At 42.5% G+C, this 14,130-nt stretch overlaps 1 pseudogene; it reads left to right on the forward strand.

The window, feature by feature from the left end:
• Window positions 1-1,397: 1,397 nt before the first annotated feature.
• Window positions 1,398-1,523, forward strand: LOC119805996 (annotated as a pseudogene).
• The last annotated feature ends 12,607 nt before the right edge of the window (window positions 1,524-14,130 follow it).

A 14,130-nucleotide genomic window follows, 5' to 3' on the forward strand; every position in this document is an offset into this window, starting at 1 on the left:
ACTTTTTTTTTGAGAAAGGGTCTCACATAGTCCAGTCTGGCCTCACTATATATCAAAAATGAGCTCCTAAGTACTGGGACAGATGTATGCAACTATATGTAGTACTATGGACTTGAACTCAGGGCTTCATGTATGCTTAGCAAGTACTCTACCACCTGAGCCACAATGCCAGTCCCTGCATATATGTACACACACATACACACACACACACACACACACACACACACACAATTTTTTTTAAGACAGATCTCACTATTCAGGCCTGGCTGGCACCAAACTCAGAGTGTTCTACCTCCTGAGTGCTGGGATTAAAGGCAAGCACCACTTTTTCCAGCATCAATTCTATTTTTAAGGGCCCTTTCCATGACAGTTCTTGTAAGGTATCTAGGGTGAATTCAATGCCTGAGAAGATGCTAATACTAGTTTATTGATTGACAGAAAGGACCAGGCTCAGTTATCTGCTGGTACCATCCTGCTTCTTTGGATTTCCTAGACTCCATTTCCTCTATGCAGCTCGAAGTACTAAAAAAAATGAGTACATTAGAGTTGTGTGACTGGGTTGAGTCGGTCCTCATGATCAGATGGGTGCAGGGCCAAACCATCCAGAAGTCAAAAGGACTTCAAGGCAAAGGTAAAAAGTCATGAACAGACCAGGCAAGAAGAAGAAGGTAACTAATGGAACTAGGGAGAAGTCAGGATTTGCTAAATCCCTGGCAGAATTCTAGATACCTCTCTTAGTAAACTATGTTTATTCTCTCAAAGCAGGAAGCTCTCCATCTCAGAAGCCTTCAGTTGACAACCGAAACCTCACAAGGAGAAAGATGTAAGGAACCTATGTTGTCCAAAAGAGCTAAGAGATTGACTAGGCATAATGGTATAAGCCTTTAATCCTAGCACTCAGCAAGCAGGCAAAAGCAAGTGAATCTCTTGAGTTAGAGGCCAGCCTAGTCTACATACCGGGTTCTAGGCCAACTAGAACAATGGAGTGAGATGCTATCTCAAACACAAGATAAAACGAAACAAAAAAACTAAGGGACAGATTCTTAGTTTAGTTGTGGTTGTCTTCAGAGAAGGTGAAGAGAGAGGTGTGAAGGTCTATGCATAGAACCAACGAAAAATACTGTGTTCTTCTCTATCATCTCTGCCTTATTCCTTCAGGGCAGGGTCTCATGTTGGACCTATATCAAGGTTGGCAGTGAACAAGCCCAGCAATTCTCTTGTCTCCATTCCCCCACATCACTAGAGTTACAGGACACTACCACATCTGTACATTTTTTTCCTAACATGAATACTGAGGATTCAAACTTGGGTTCTGGTCCTTGTGTAAGCATACAATCTTATCCACTAGCCAACATCCCAGCAAGGAGCTGTATTCTTTTTTAAAAAACCTGTGTGTGACACTCTGGTTTCTCTTCAGATCGTATAAATCTTTCGCCTTTTACTAAAGATTTCCATGGAGAGGAACACTAAAAAAAAATACATAAAAAAATAAAAACCTGTGTGTTTGTATATATATGTGCAGGTGTGTGTACAGGTCATAAAGGAGTCAGTAAACCTCCTTCTACATGTGGTCCTTGGAGACTGAACTCAGGTCACCAGGCTTGACAGCCAAAGTATTTCACCTGCTGAGTCATCTTTTAGGACCCAAGCTACTCAATGTTTTTAAACCTTTCTCATTAATGAAGTCCATCTGTGTAACTACAGCAATATGAATCCTTACTTCTTTTGTTCTTCCAAATTCGCTCAGGTAATTCACTGTGTATACATACATAATCTCACATCATCGCAAAGGGTTCCAAAGGTTGTTCCAGGGCCAGGTTCTAATGGTAGAAATTACATTCGAGTCTCTAAACTATGGCCATTTATCTATTCTTCCAATTTACCTCCCACTGGTATTTGTGTTACATCCTTTACTTTTTTCTCCATGACCTGATGTTTACATGGATTCTTGCCATTCAGAAACCACTGGATTTTCTAATCTGTGACCTTGTTCTGAGTTGGGGCCACAGATACACTCCCAGTCTGAAACATTTTTGTGGCATCAGATCTCTGGCCCAAGTTACACCATAAATTCTTTCTCTTGCCACTATTACCATGCTGTTAACTTCTGTGTCTGTAGCTTCTGTCATTCCTCCCCAGTTATTGCTGCCTGCAGTTCTGGTGCTTACCCAAATTATAGAAATCTTATTTAGAGCATCTAGCAGGATAAAGAATTAAGTAATGTCGAGTTTATCTAACAATACTATGTAGAGAAGATGGAAAACCTACTCACAATGAACAGTAGTACTAAGTGGTTGTGTCTTCTGTATCTCAAGTCACCGTCTTCTCTATGATTTTTTTAAAAAGATTTATTTTGATTTTGTGTGTATGAGTGTTTTGTCTGCAAGTGTATCTGTGTAACGTGTGCATGAAGTGCCCATAGAGGTCATAAAAGAGCATCAGATCCCCCTGGAACCGGAATTACCATTGATTGTGAATTGACATGTGGGCGCTGGGATCCTCTGAAAGAGCTGCCAGTGTTCTTAACCACTAAGTCATCTCTCCAGCCCTATCTGTTTGTTTTCCTTTTGTGTTTTGAAAGAAGGTCTCACTGTGTAGGCCTGTTTGGCCTGTAACTTTCTATGTAGACCAAGCTAGCCTTGAACTTACAGAGATCCACGTGACTCTGCCTCCAGAACACTGAGATTAAAGGGATATGCCATCATGCCTGGCTTCTTAAAAAAAATTTAAGATTTTATTTGTTATGTATACAGTGTTCTGCCTGCATGTATGCCTGCCACTACCAGAAGAGGGCACCTGATTCTCATTACAGATGGTTGTGAGCCACCATGTGGTTGCTGAGAATTTGAACCCTCGACCTCTGGAAGAGCAGCCAGCACTCTTAACCTCTGAGCAGTCTTTCCAGCCCCCCCTCCCTTTTAAATTTTTGATTACATTTAATATGAGGGGCACACGCGTGCATGCATGCACACTTAGAGGTCAGAAGCCAATTTGGAGAAGTTTTCTCTTCTACCGTGTGTCACCTGAGGATTGAACTCAGGTCATCAAGCTTGGTGGTGAGTGCCCTACCGAACACACTCTCACTGAGCCATCTCACCAGCCCCTAATTCAGGTTTCAGACTTATCTGAAAATCTTATAGAAGAATATTCTGAGTACATTTTATTGAATTAACTCACTTTCCCCTAGCCTATTACTAAAGCAGATGTCTTTCCTCTCACAAACAGGGTTCCCATTGCTCTGCCACATGGCACAGTCTGAGATATTCTATGAAGAAGTTCTAAATACGAAGAAGTTCAAGGAGACCCCTCATTTCAATTCCTAGGGAAGCTGGATCTAGAAGGGGTAAACAGAAGCAAACAGTTTCCTGGCGCTGTGCCAAAGTTCTGTGTCAACTGCCTGGCAGGAAATGCTTTCAGAGAATAGAGATAAACAGACTATCATCTTTTGGGGTGAAAATATTCTCTCTCTCTCTCTTCTCACAAAACAAATGCACTGGATTTAATCAGCATCACACAGAGGGTGAACAGAAAAAGGCACTGGGAATGCTTGAATGATGGTACCTTGTCTTCATCGGGGTTTCTTCTGCTGTGAAGAGGAAGACACCATGGCCACAGCACCTCTTAAAAGGAAAACGCTTAATTGGGGCTGGTTTACAGTTTCAGAGGTTCAATCCATTATTGTCACGGCAGGAGCATGGTGGTGTGCAGGCACGCATGGTAACTGGAAGGAGCTGAGAATTCTAACATCCTTGATCTCCAGGCAGAAGGGAGTGGACTGACTTGAGCTCCTGAGATCTCAAAGCCCATGCCAACAGCGACACACTTCCTCCAGCAAAGTCACCACCTTCTTAATGGTTACCACTTCCTATGGGCCACGCATTCCACTATAACTGGAGTCTATGGGGGGCCATACACCTATCCAAACCACCACCACACCTGTCGGGCACCATGGCAGCTACATGCGGCCTTGCCACTTCACTTTCTAACTTACATTGATAATCTCATTGTCTCAAGGAAGATTGTATATAGTCAAATTGTTCTTATGGAACTGTCATGGTAAATTGAAATCTTGTTCTTTCTATTAATTTCCACTATAGCCTTATGAGAAGTTTGTATTTTAGAAGCAGGGTTTTTTTTTTTTATAGCATTTACTCTATTAAACCCAGTTATCCTGGAACTACTATGCAAACCAAGCTAGGTTTGAACTCACAGTTATCCTCCCTGCCTCAGTTTCTCAAGTGCTGGATTATAGGCACATCACCTGTCTTGTTTTTTTTAATTATTTTCTTGAACTGGAGACATAGCTCAGTTGTAAGAGCACTGTCAAGAAGAACAAGAGTCCATTCCCACCACTCACAGTCACATGACAGAGTCACACCTGTCTGTAACTTCAGTCCTAAGGAATCGACACCCATCTATCTGGCCTCTAAAAGCACCAGGCAGGCATGTAGTACACATTAACTATATGTGGGCCAAACACCTATAACATATAATATGGGATTGGTTTTGGTTGTTTGTTGCTCTGAGACAAAAGTTTCTCTGTGTTTAGCCCTGGCTGTTCCTGGAACTTGCCTCTGCAGGACCAGGCTGGCCTTGAACTTCAGACGATTCAACTGTGTCTGACTCCTGAGTAGTGGGATTAAAGACATGCACTGCCACCAGAATATAAAATGATTTTTAAAAGAAATTAATTTTTTTCTTATGTGGGAAAAAAGAGGCAGTGTCACTGGCCCAGGCTGGCCCTGAACTCTCTATATGTCCATGAATGAACTTGAATTGATCTTCCTGCCTTCACTTACTGAGTGCTGGGATTACAGGAATGTGCCACCACACTCAGGGTGGTGCTGGGTATCAAATGTAGGTCATGCATGCTAGACAAACACTCTACCCAACTGAGCCTAATCCTTAGTCTTTATGTATTTTTCTATCTTTTCCCTTCCTTCCATCCATATATCCTTCAACAGTCTCTACTCCAGATCCTCCTGCCTTTGCCTCTTTAATATTGGGGTTAGATACAAACCACCACACCTAGTTCTTAATACTATAGCACTATAGAATTGTAATTCTTTCTTACACTTTTTACATAACCATAAAATTTTCAACTATGTTGGATCTATTATCTCAATTGAGTTTGGACTGACACTTAGGCCAGACGAGTGATTTGGTTGTACCTACAATAAAGTTATTCATAGGTAGAGCAGATCACTCCAAAACCTTTTCCAATACATTTCTGTCTGCCCCCATTGTGTATAAGAAATTATACCTGACATTTACACCTTTACTAAAGAGCTCCTGTTCTGCAACTTACTTTTACTTTCTTCAGCTGCAGAAAGATGATGATGATATATGGGTTGACTGAGACAGCCTACTACCAACCAAAGAAATCTACTGTCCTCCAAGAAGTCCACTTGGCCTTTTCTGTCTGCTTTTTCTACCAGTCACCAGTGCATTCAGCTCCAAACCCAACTACCTGTAGTCACTTTCTCTTTTCTCAAGTTAGTAGTGTCCTCTGACCCAAACAACTTCGTGTCCAATCTTTCCCAGTAACAATGAGAAATAAAACTCCCATACCCAAGAAAACAAATCTGCATGCAACAGATCCATTTCTGTACCTGCTATGCCTCAGCCTAGTCCAGGCACCTCAGATAACAATCTGAGCCTATCTCTTTTTCAGGGTCCTTCCCATTCCATGTTCATGTTCCATCAGGTGTTATTTCAAACATCTACCAAAGAAGGGTATCGCTGCCTTAGTTACTACAGGGAAGCAACTGCAAGCTTGTGTAGACCTTTAATGTTTTCTCCTCAACATGAGTGTAGGAAATAACAGGAACCATCCTCCTCAATAATTGCATAAGCACAATCTATTAGATGCAACTGTTTTTGGAAGTCTGGGGTTTACTGAAGGATTGCCACTTCCTCGGTAAGGCTTGGACAGACTTGTGGCTTAGTTAGGGTTTCTACTGGTGTGAAGAGACACCATGACCATGACAACTTTTTGTTTTGTTTCGTTTTGATTTTTCAAAACAAGGCTTCTCTGTGTTGCCCTGGCAGTACTGGAAATAGCTCTGTAGACCAGGCTGTCCTTGAACTCACAGAGATCCGCCTGCCTCTGCCTCCTGAGTGCTGGGATTAAAGGCATGTGCCACCTCACCCACTGACTAGACCATTGCAACTCTTATAAAGAAAAAACATTTAATTGGGGTGGCTTAAATTTTCAGAGGTTTAAGTCATCATTGGGTAATATTATTTTAAGATGTGTTGCTTTGGTTTGTGCTGCATTTGTTTAATTCTGTGAAGCTGTGATTCACTGCCTGTGTAAAACAGCTGATGGTTTAATAAAGAGCTGAATGGCCAATAGCAAGGCAGGAGTAAGGATAAGCGGGGCTGGCAGGCAGAGAGTATAAACAGAAGGGGAAATGAGGAAGAAAAAGCAAGAGAACAAGGAGAGGAGGACATCAAGGACCAGTCACCCACTTACACAGCAAGTCACAGAGAAAGAAGTAAAGAAAAGTGTACAGAAATAGAAAAAGAAGCCCAGAGGCAAAAGATAGGATAATTTAAGAAAAGCTGGGAAGAAACAAGTCAAGCTAAGCCCAGGCATTCATAATAAAGAATCATAATAAAGAATCTTCTGGGTGTGATTTATTTGGGAGCTTGTGATTTATGTGGCAGGCCCCCTAAAAAAGCCATAATAGTAAAATATCATATAACAGTTCATTATCACACATCATGGTGTGACATGGTGGCCAGACATGGTGCTGTAGAAGGAGCTGAGAGTCCTACATCTTGACCCACAGGCAGCAGGAAGTAGTCTGAGACACTGGGTGTGGCTTGAGCATATATGAAACCTCAAAGTCCACCCCCAAAGGGACACACTTCCTCCAAAAAGGCCATACCCACTCCAACAAAGCCACAGCTCCTAATATTGCCACCCCCTATGAGCTTATGAGGGCCAATCACATTCAAACTACCACAGACAGTAAATTCCAATGAACTAGAAAAACTGAACTCTTAGCACGGCAGAAGCTATCCATTCTCCCCACCTATGTCAGCAGTGTGACTACACTCCTGGAACAGCTTACATGAGGCTTATGGCAGCCAATTTCCTCCAATTATTGACATCTCTGCTCTGACTACTGATTATATCTTTTCATCACAAAAGTGTAAACAAAGGAACCCTACAGAAAACCAAAGGATCTACAAGCCAGTTTGGATCAAGACTCTCTGTCATCCCTGTGTGCTAAAAGCTTAGTTGTCATCTTGATGCTTTCAGGAGGAGGTGGTACAGGACAAGGTAGGAGGTTTTCCAGTCATGGGAGCCATATACCCTTATAGGAGATTATGCTGTTTAATCACAGCATCTGGGAGGCAGAGGCAGGTGGATCTCTGAGTTCTAGGCCAGCCTGATCTACAGGAGTTCTAGGACAGCCAGGGCTACACAGAGAGACCCTATGGGGTGGGGGGAGAAAGAGAAAGAAGTGGATGTGGTGATACATGCCTTTAATCCAGAGGTAGGCAGTGCAGGTGGATCTCTGTGAGTTCGAGGCCAGCAAATCCCAGGACAGGCAGGGCTATATAAAGACCTTGCCTCAAAAAAGAGAGAAACAGAGACAAACACGTTAGGCAGCCTCACTCAGAGCTTAAAAAGATGAAAAAGATTATGCTGTAATACTGAAGTTTTTTTCAACAAATTAGACAACTTAAATGAAATAGACAAATTCTAAGCCAAAGAATGAGAACTGACTCAAAAAGAAACAGAAAATATAAACAGATCTAAGACAAGCAAAGAAATTGAATTAATTAAAAATCTTCCCGCAAAGAAAAGCTCAGGCACAGATGTTTTCAATCAAATAAGAATGATACCATTTCTACACACTCTTCCAGAAGATAGAACATTTCCTAAATCACTATATGAAGCCAAAATCTTGTACCAATTCAGAGACATAAAATAGAAAACTAGAGACCAAATCCCTCATGAAGATACAAATATTTTCAATAAAATGTTAACAAGCCAAATCCTGCAAAATGTAAAAAGATTATACACAGTGGTGTGATATTTATCCCAGGAACAAGAAATTGGCTTAACATCCAAATATAACTAATATAACATATTGATAGAAAAAAAATTAAACCACATAGCTACATCGATTAATGCACAGAACAGCATTGGACAAAAAATTTCATGATTAAAACAAGAAGAAAAAATAGCACCTCCCAAATTCCAAACACCAAACAGGGTGTGGTGATGCAATCCTGTAAATCCAACACCTGGGAGGCAGAGACAGGAAGGTAAGTTAGAAATGAGTCTGATCTACACAGCAAGTCCAAGGCCAGCCTGACCTACATAAAATAAAGAAACCTTGGGTCAAGAAGCATACACCAGGGAGTATGGTGGAAGCACCCCTGCCTAAGGCACACTGGCCTGTGTTTAGGGTTTCCAGCACTGCACTACAAAAATCTCATACACCACATAGTTAATGGTAAAAGATTCCAAACAAGGAACCAAGGTTCTCCTGTCATTTCCATTCAATGCTGTATTGATGGCCAGCATTAGGAGGCAGAAATCCTGACTGAAACATTACGATGGAGACAGTCATGGTGGCACACATCTTTAATACCAGCAGGAGACTAGCCTGATCTACATATCGACTTCCAGGACAACCAGGGCTACATAGAGAGACTCAATCTAAAAACAAATAAATAAATACATAAAGGTTGGTTGGTTGTCTGCTTTATAAAGGGGACTTAAATAGTCTAAATTGGCCTTGAATTCCAGATTCTCTAGCCTCAGACTCCTAAATACCTGGAATTTAAAGGTGTGTATCACCAGGCCCTCAGGTCAGATATTCTTCATGCACAGATGATCTAATCCTGCTATTAGAAAATACCAAAGAGCCGGGCGGTGGTGGCGCACGCCTTTAATCCCAGCACTCGGGAGGCAGAGGCAGGCGGATCTCTGTGAGTTCGAGGCCAGCCTGGTCTACAAGAGCTAGGTCCAGGACAGGCTCTAAAAAAGCTGCAGAGAAACCCTGTCTCGAAAAACTACAAAAAAAAAAAATACCAAAGAATCCACAGAGTCCCCACTAGGATTAATTAGTAAATTCATTAATATCAAAGGAGAAAAAGCCAACTATATTCCTAAACACTAGCAATAAATAATCTGAAAATGAAACAAAAAACTATTACATTCATAATAGCATAAAATATTTAACGCATTTGTTACAAGAAATGCAGGACTGAACTGGGCCTGATAATACACAGTTGTAGAGAGATGGAGACAAGAGAATCCTGAATTCAAAATCATTTTCAGCTATGTGTCAAGACTGAAACTCTCTGGGTGGGTGGTTCACACCTTTCATCCCAGCACTTGGGAGCAGAAGCAAGCAGATCATTGAATTCCAAACCAGCCAGGTCTATATTGTGAAGTCCAGGTCAGTGCTTCAAAAGACATCATTAATAAAAGGAAAGGGGAGAGTATAGAGAGATGGTTCCGTGGTTAAGAGCACTTGCTGTTCTTCTGGAGGACCCAGGTTCTATTCCCAGAACCCACATGGAGGCTCACAACTGTCAGTAACTCCAGTCCCAGGGGATCTGATGCCCTCTTCTGTCCTCCATGGTCACTACAAGCATATGGTGTGCATACATATAAGCAGGTGAAACATCCATAATGTCTTCTGCTGGCTTCCATGTGCACTGCACACCTCTGATACACATGCATACAAGCAGGCAAAAGACCCATACACATAAAATAAATCTCAGAAGAAATTCTTAAGGAAAATGAAAGTGGGGCTGGAGAGATGGCTCAGTAGTTGAGAGCACTGGCTATTCCCATCATCCACACGGTGGCTCACAACCATCTGTTCCTCCACGTCCAGGGGATATCATGTCCTCTTCCAGCCTCTGTGGTCACCTTCACACACACTGTACACATGCATCCATGCAGGCAAACCTCAAATGCATATAAAATAAAATAAATCTTTTAAAATATTTATTTATTTATTATGTATACAGTATTCTGCCTGCATGTGTGCCTGCAGGCCAGAGGAGGGCAGCATATCTCATTACAGATGGCTGTGAGCCACCATGTGGTTGCTGGAAATTGAACTCAGGACCTCTGGAAGAACAGGCAGTGCTCTAACTGTTGAGCTATCTTTCCAGCCCAAAATAAATCTTTTTTAAAAAGAAAAAAATTAAAGGTAGATGAGGAGATGTTTAATAGGTAAAATGCTTGCCATGCAAACATAGAGACCTGAGTTGGGACCACCCAGATGTCCAGAATCCACATAAAAGCTGGACAGGGCAGTGTGTATTCATTATCTATTGCTGGGGAAGCAGAGACAAGCAGAGACAAGAGGGTTTCTGGAGCTTGCTAGTCAGCTATTCTAGTCAAACTGGTAAGCACCAGGTTCACTGAGAGAACCTGTCTCAAAAAATATGATAAAACTCAACTGAATGGGCTGGAGAGATGGCTCAGCAGTTAAGAGCACTGCCTGCCCTCAACCTAAACTTTTAATAACTCCTCATCTAACCCAAGTTATGTATGATTCCTCTACCAATCTGGTGGCCCTTATTAAAATGAATTTCCATGTGTCTGATAAGTACAGAGTATGTATAAAATGATAAGGGAAACGATTAGCTTCGAATCGTAAAAATATTATGCCACAGTCCCACTCTCACGGAGCTTAAGATACAAGAAATTCTATCGGGGTCATCAAGGTCCTCTCTCCTGCTCTGATCTGTCCTCCCAAGCTAAGGATGTGAGCTCTCAGCTTCCTGTTCCAGCCACCACGCCTGCTGTGATCTACTACACCCCCCCTGCCATGATGGACTCATTCCTCTGAAATCAGAAGCCAAAATAAACTCCTTCTTTAAGTTTAAAAAAAAAAAAAAGAACACTGCCTGCTCTTCCAAAGGTCCTGAGTTCAATTCTCAGCAACCACATGGTGGCTCACAACCATCTGTAATGAGATCTGGTGCCCTCTTCTGGTCTTCAGGCATACACGCAGAAAGAATATTGTATACATAATAAATAAATAAATAAATATTTTTTAAAAAACTCAACTCAAGTGGACATCTAGTATCAACCCGTAACCTCCACATACTCCATACACACACACACACACACACACACACAGAGAGAGAGAGAGAGAGAGAGAGAGAGAGAGAGTTGTGATAATTCCTCCCATGGAATGGATCTCTTTATAAGGTCCCAACAACAAACCAAATATGATTCCACCAAAGTACACTCTGGAAAACCAATGAATTTGTTAGGCTTCCTTAGAGTGAGATGTGAGGGGTTATGGGCAGCATCATGAGTAATTCACAAACTGTCACACCGTCTGGATGCTGGCTTCCTCAAAGCCACAGAGATAGAGGCCCTTCCCTTTTTTCCCCACCAGCCTGTCTATATCCTAAAGCCCCTCCCTGAGACCTGGGTCCCTAAGCAATTAGGGCATATTGCATCAAATTGATGGGAGGCACGATTGGAGACCCATGTCAGAGGTCCAATGACCCTCTTCACCCCTTCCTTCTATGAGGCAGAGTCAGTAGTCCACAGACCTGATACACGGACATTTGCACGCAAACACAGCTGATGTGATGAAGATGGTGGCTGTTTTGCTCATAGGACACACTGTACAACACCACCCCACCCACGCACAAAGAAAATGAAGTGCTAGTAAGGCACTTGACTAGTATGCAAATGGCCCTGAGTACTTTAATCCTCAGCACTGAAAAGATTTTTTAAAAAAAACAAAATACATTATAAATCATACATCCAATAAAGGATCTTTTACTCAGAATTTGAACTCTTATTACTCAATAATATATATTTTTTAAAAAGGACATATAAACCATATTAAAAACAAATAAAGGACACGAACAGGGTTTTTAGCAAAGAAGAAACAGGAACAGCTAGAAATAACAAGAAAAAAGTCTACAGCAGCACCAGTCATTATGAAATATTAACTGACGCTTCAAGGAGCTGCTACTTCACACTCACAGGAATAGTAAAATGACTTTGATTTAAAGAACAACAACAACAACAAATGGCGCACACCTTTAATCCCAGCACTCAAGAGGCACAGGCAGGCAGATCTTTGAGTTTGAGGCTAGCCTGGTCTACAGAGTTCCTGGCTGTCACACAAAGAACCCCTGTCTCAAACAAACAAAGTTCAAAAAACAACAAATGCTAAAGTGGATGAGGAAAAACTATCAGATGTGGGAATATAAACATAAAACAGTACAGCCACTTTCGCATAATGAAAACAAATTTAAAATAGCCTCAAAATTTTCATTTCACAGTATCTGCTCAAGAGAAATGAAAATAGAGTCTTATATGCTTTATCAGAATAGTCCTCAAGCAGGGTGGTGGTGATGCACGCCTTTAATCCCAGCACTCGGGAGGCAGAGGCAGGCGGATCTCTGAGTTCGAGGCCAGCCTGGTCTACAAGAGCTAGTTCCAGGACAGGCTCTAGAAACTACAGGGAAACCCTGTCTCAAAAAACCAAAAAAAAAAAAAAAAAAAAAAAAGAATAGCCCTCAAACTGGAAATAATTCCGAATGACGAATAAACAAAATACAATCTATTCATTTAGGGAGTATTATTATCCATTAAAAAGAATGAAGTACTAAAATATACTATAACTCAGATGTACCTCAAAGAATCTAAGTGAAAGAGACCAGTCTAAAGGGGTCACATACCATTTGATTCTATTTATATGAATTGCCTGAAAGGGGCAGTTAGGGAGATGGCAACCAGAATAGTGGCTACCTAGGTTCAGGTAGGAGTGAGAATTCATTATAAATGGTGGATACTAGGCTACTTTTTTCTTCTCTATTTTTTTACTTGTGGGTGGATATGGCACATGTGTGCAAAGAATGTGTGTGGAGGTGAGAGAGCAACTTTAGGAGAGGGTTCTCACCTTTCCACCTTGTTTGAGGCAGGCAGGGTCTTGCTGCGGCTTCTCTGAAGCACACACTTCACACTAGCTAGTCCAGGAGCTCTGGCCAAGTTTCCTACCTCCACCACCAATGTCACCGTAGGAGAGCAGGGCTAAGGCATACACACTACAGTGGCTGGCTTTTTACATAGATTCCAGGGTACATAACTACTCAAGTAGTTAGGCTTGTAGGGCAAATGCTTCCCCTGAGCCTCCCTCCCAAACCACCTCTACGGCCCCACGCTGCATTCTTAGTTAATTAGCATATCCCAAAGCAGGACTGTGATGATATTGGTACAACTCTGAAATTTTATTAAAATTCACTGAATTATATACTTAAAAACACGTGAATTCATGGCTAATCAAGCCCATCCATTGACACATCCTACAGACTGAGAATTCCTCTATGTCCTGTAAGGGAGCCACCCCTACTGAGAAGTGTTCCTTCAAGTGGGCCTTTCGCCCCATTCATGCCCTGCTGCACCAGGGGGTACTGCTGCATCACCAGCGTTGAGACCCAGTGGTGTTGTGAAAGGTAAACGACCCATTTCTTACTTTAAAGTGATGTGATTAATGCTTATAAGTGGGTCCAGATCCAACGGGGAAGAGACTGAGGAGGGCCAGCCTGGTCTACATAGTGAGTCTCCAGCCCAGCCCAGCCAAGGCTAGATAGTGATTCCCTGTCTCGACAAAACGAAAACAAACCACTAAATTCACAAACAAAATTGCGTGAATCCATCCTTCCAAGGGAGAGACGAAGAAGCTGCAGGGAGGGAATGCCCACACAGTCCTCTGGCATGCCCCCCCCCAGTCTGCCGGTCCCCAAACCTACAACCCCCAGGCCTGTATGGCCTCCATCCCCAGCCTTGAGCGCTCTTCTGACAGAACGCCCGGTCCCCAGTCCTACCTCCTCAGGCGAGTTGCTCAGCTAGCCTCATCACCTCCTCACACAAAAGTGGTTTGCGAGTGGCGATTCCCCTGAACGTGGAACGAAAGAGCCGCTGCAAACACTCAATCTCAAAAATATTTCAGCGCAACAAGCCCCGGGATTCACGCTGACCCGCCCCAGCGGACAAGACCTCGAACAATCACCGCGTCGGGTCAGTAGCCAGTTCGAGCCGGGACCACGTGCCCCTCGAGCCCGGCCCCGCCCACCGCCAGGCCCCGCCCACCTCGCCCCGCAGTTAGC

Source organism: Arvicola amphibius, chromosome 1 (genome assembly GCF_903992535.2).
Source record: "Arvicola amphibius chromosome 1, mArvAmp1.2, whole genome shotgun sequence".
Lineage (NCBI taxonomy): Eukaryota > Metazoa > Chordata > Mammalia > Rodentia > Cricetidae > Arvicola > Arvicola amphibius.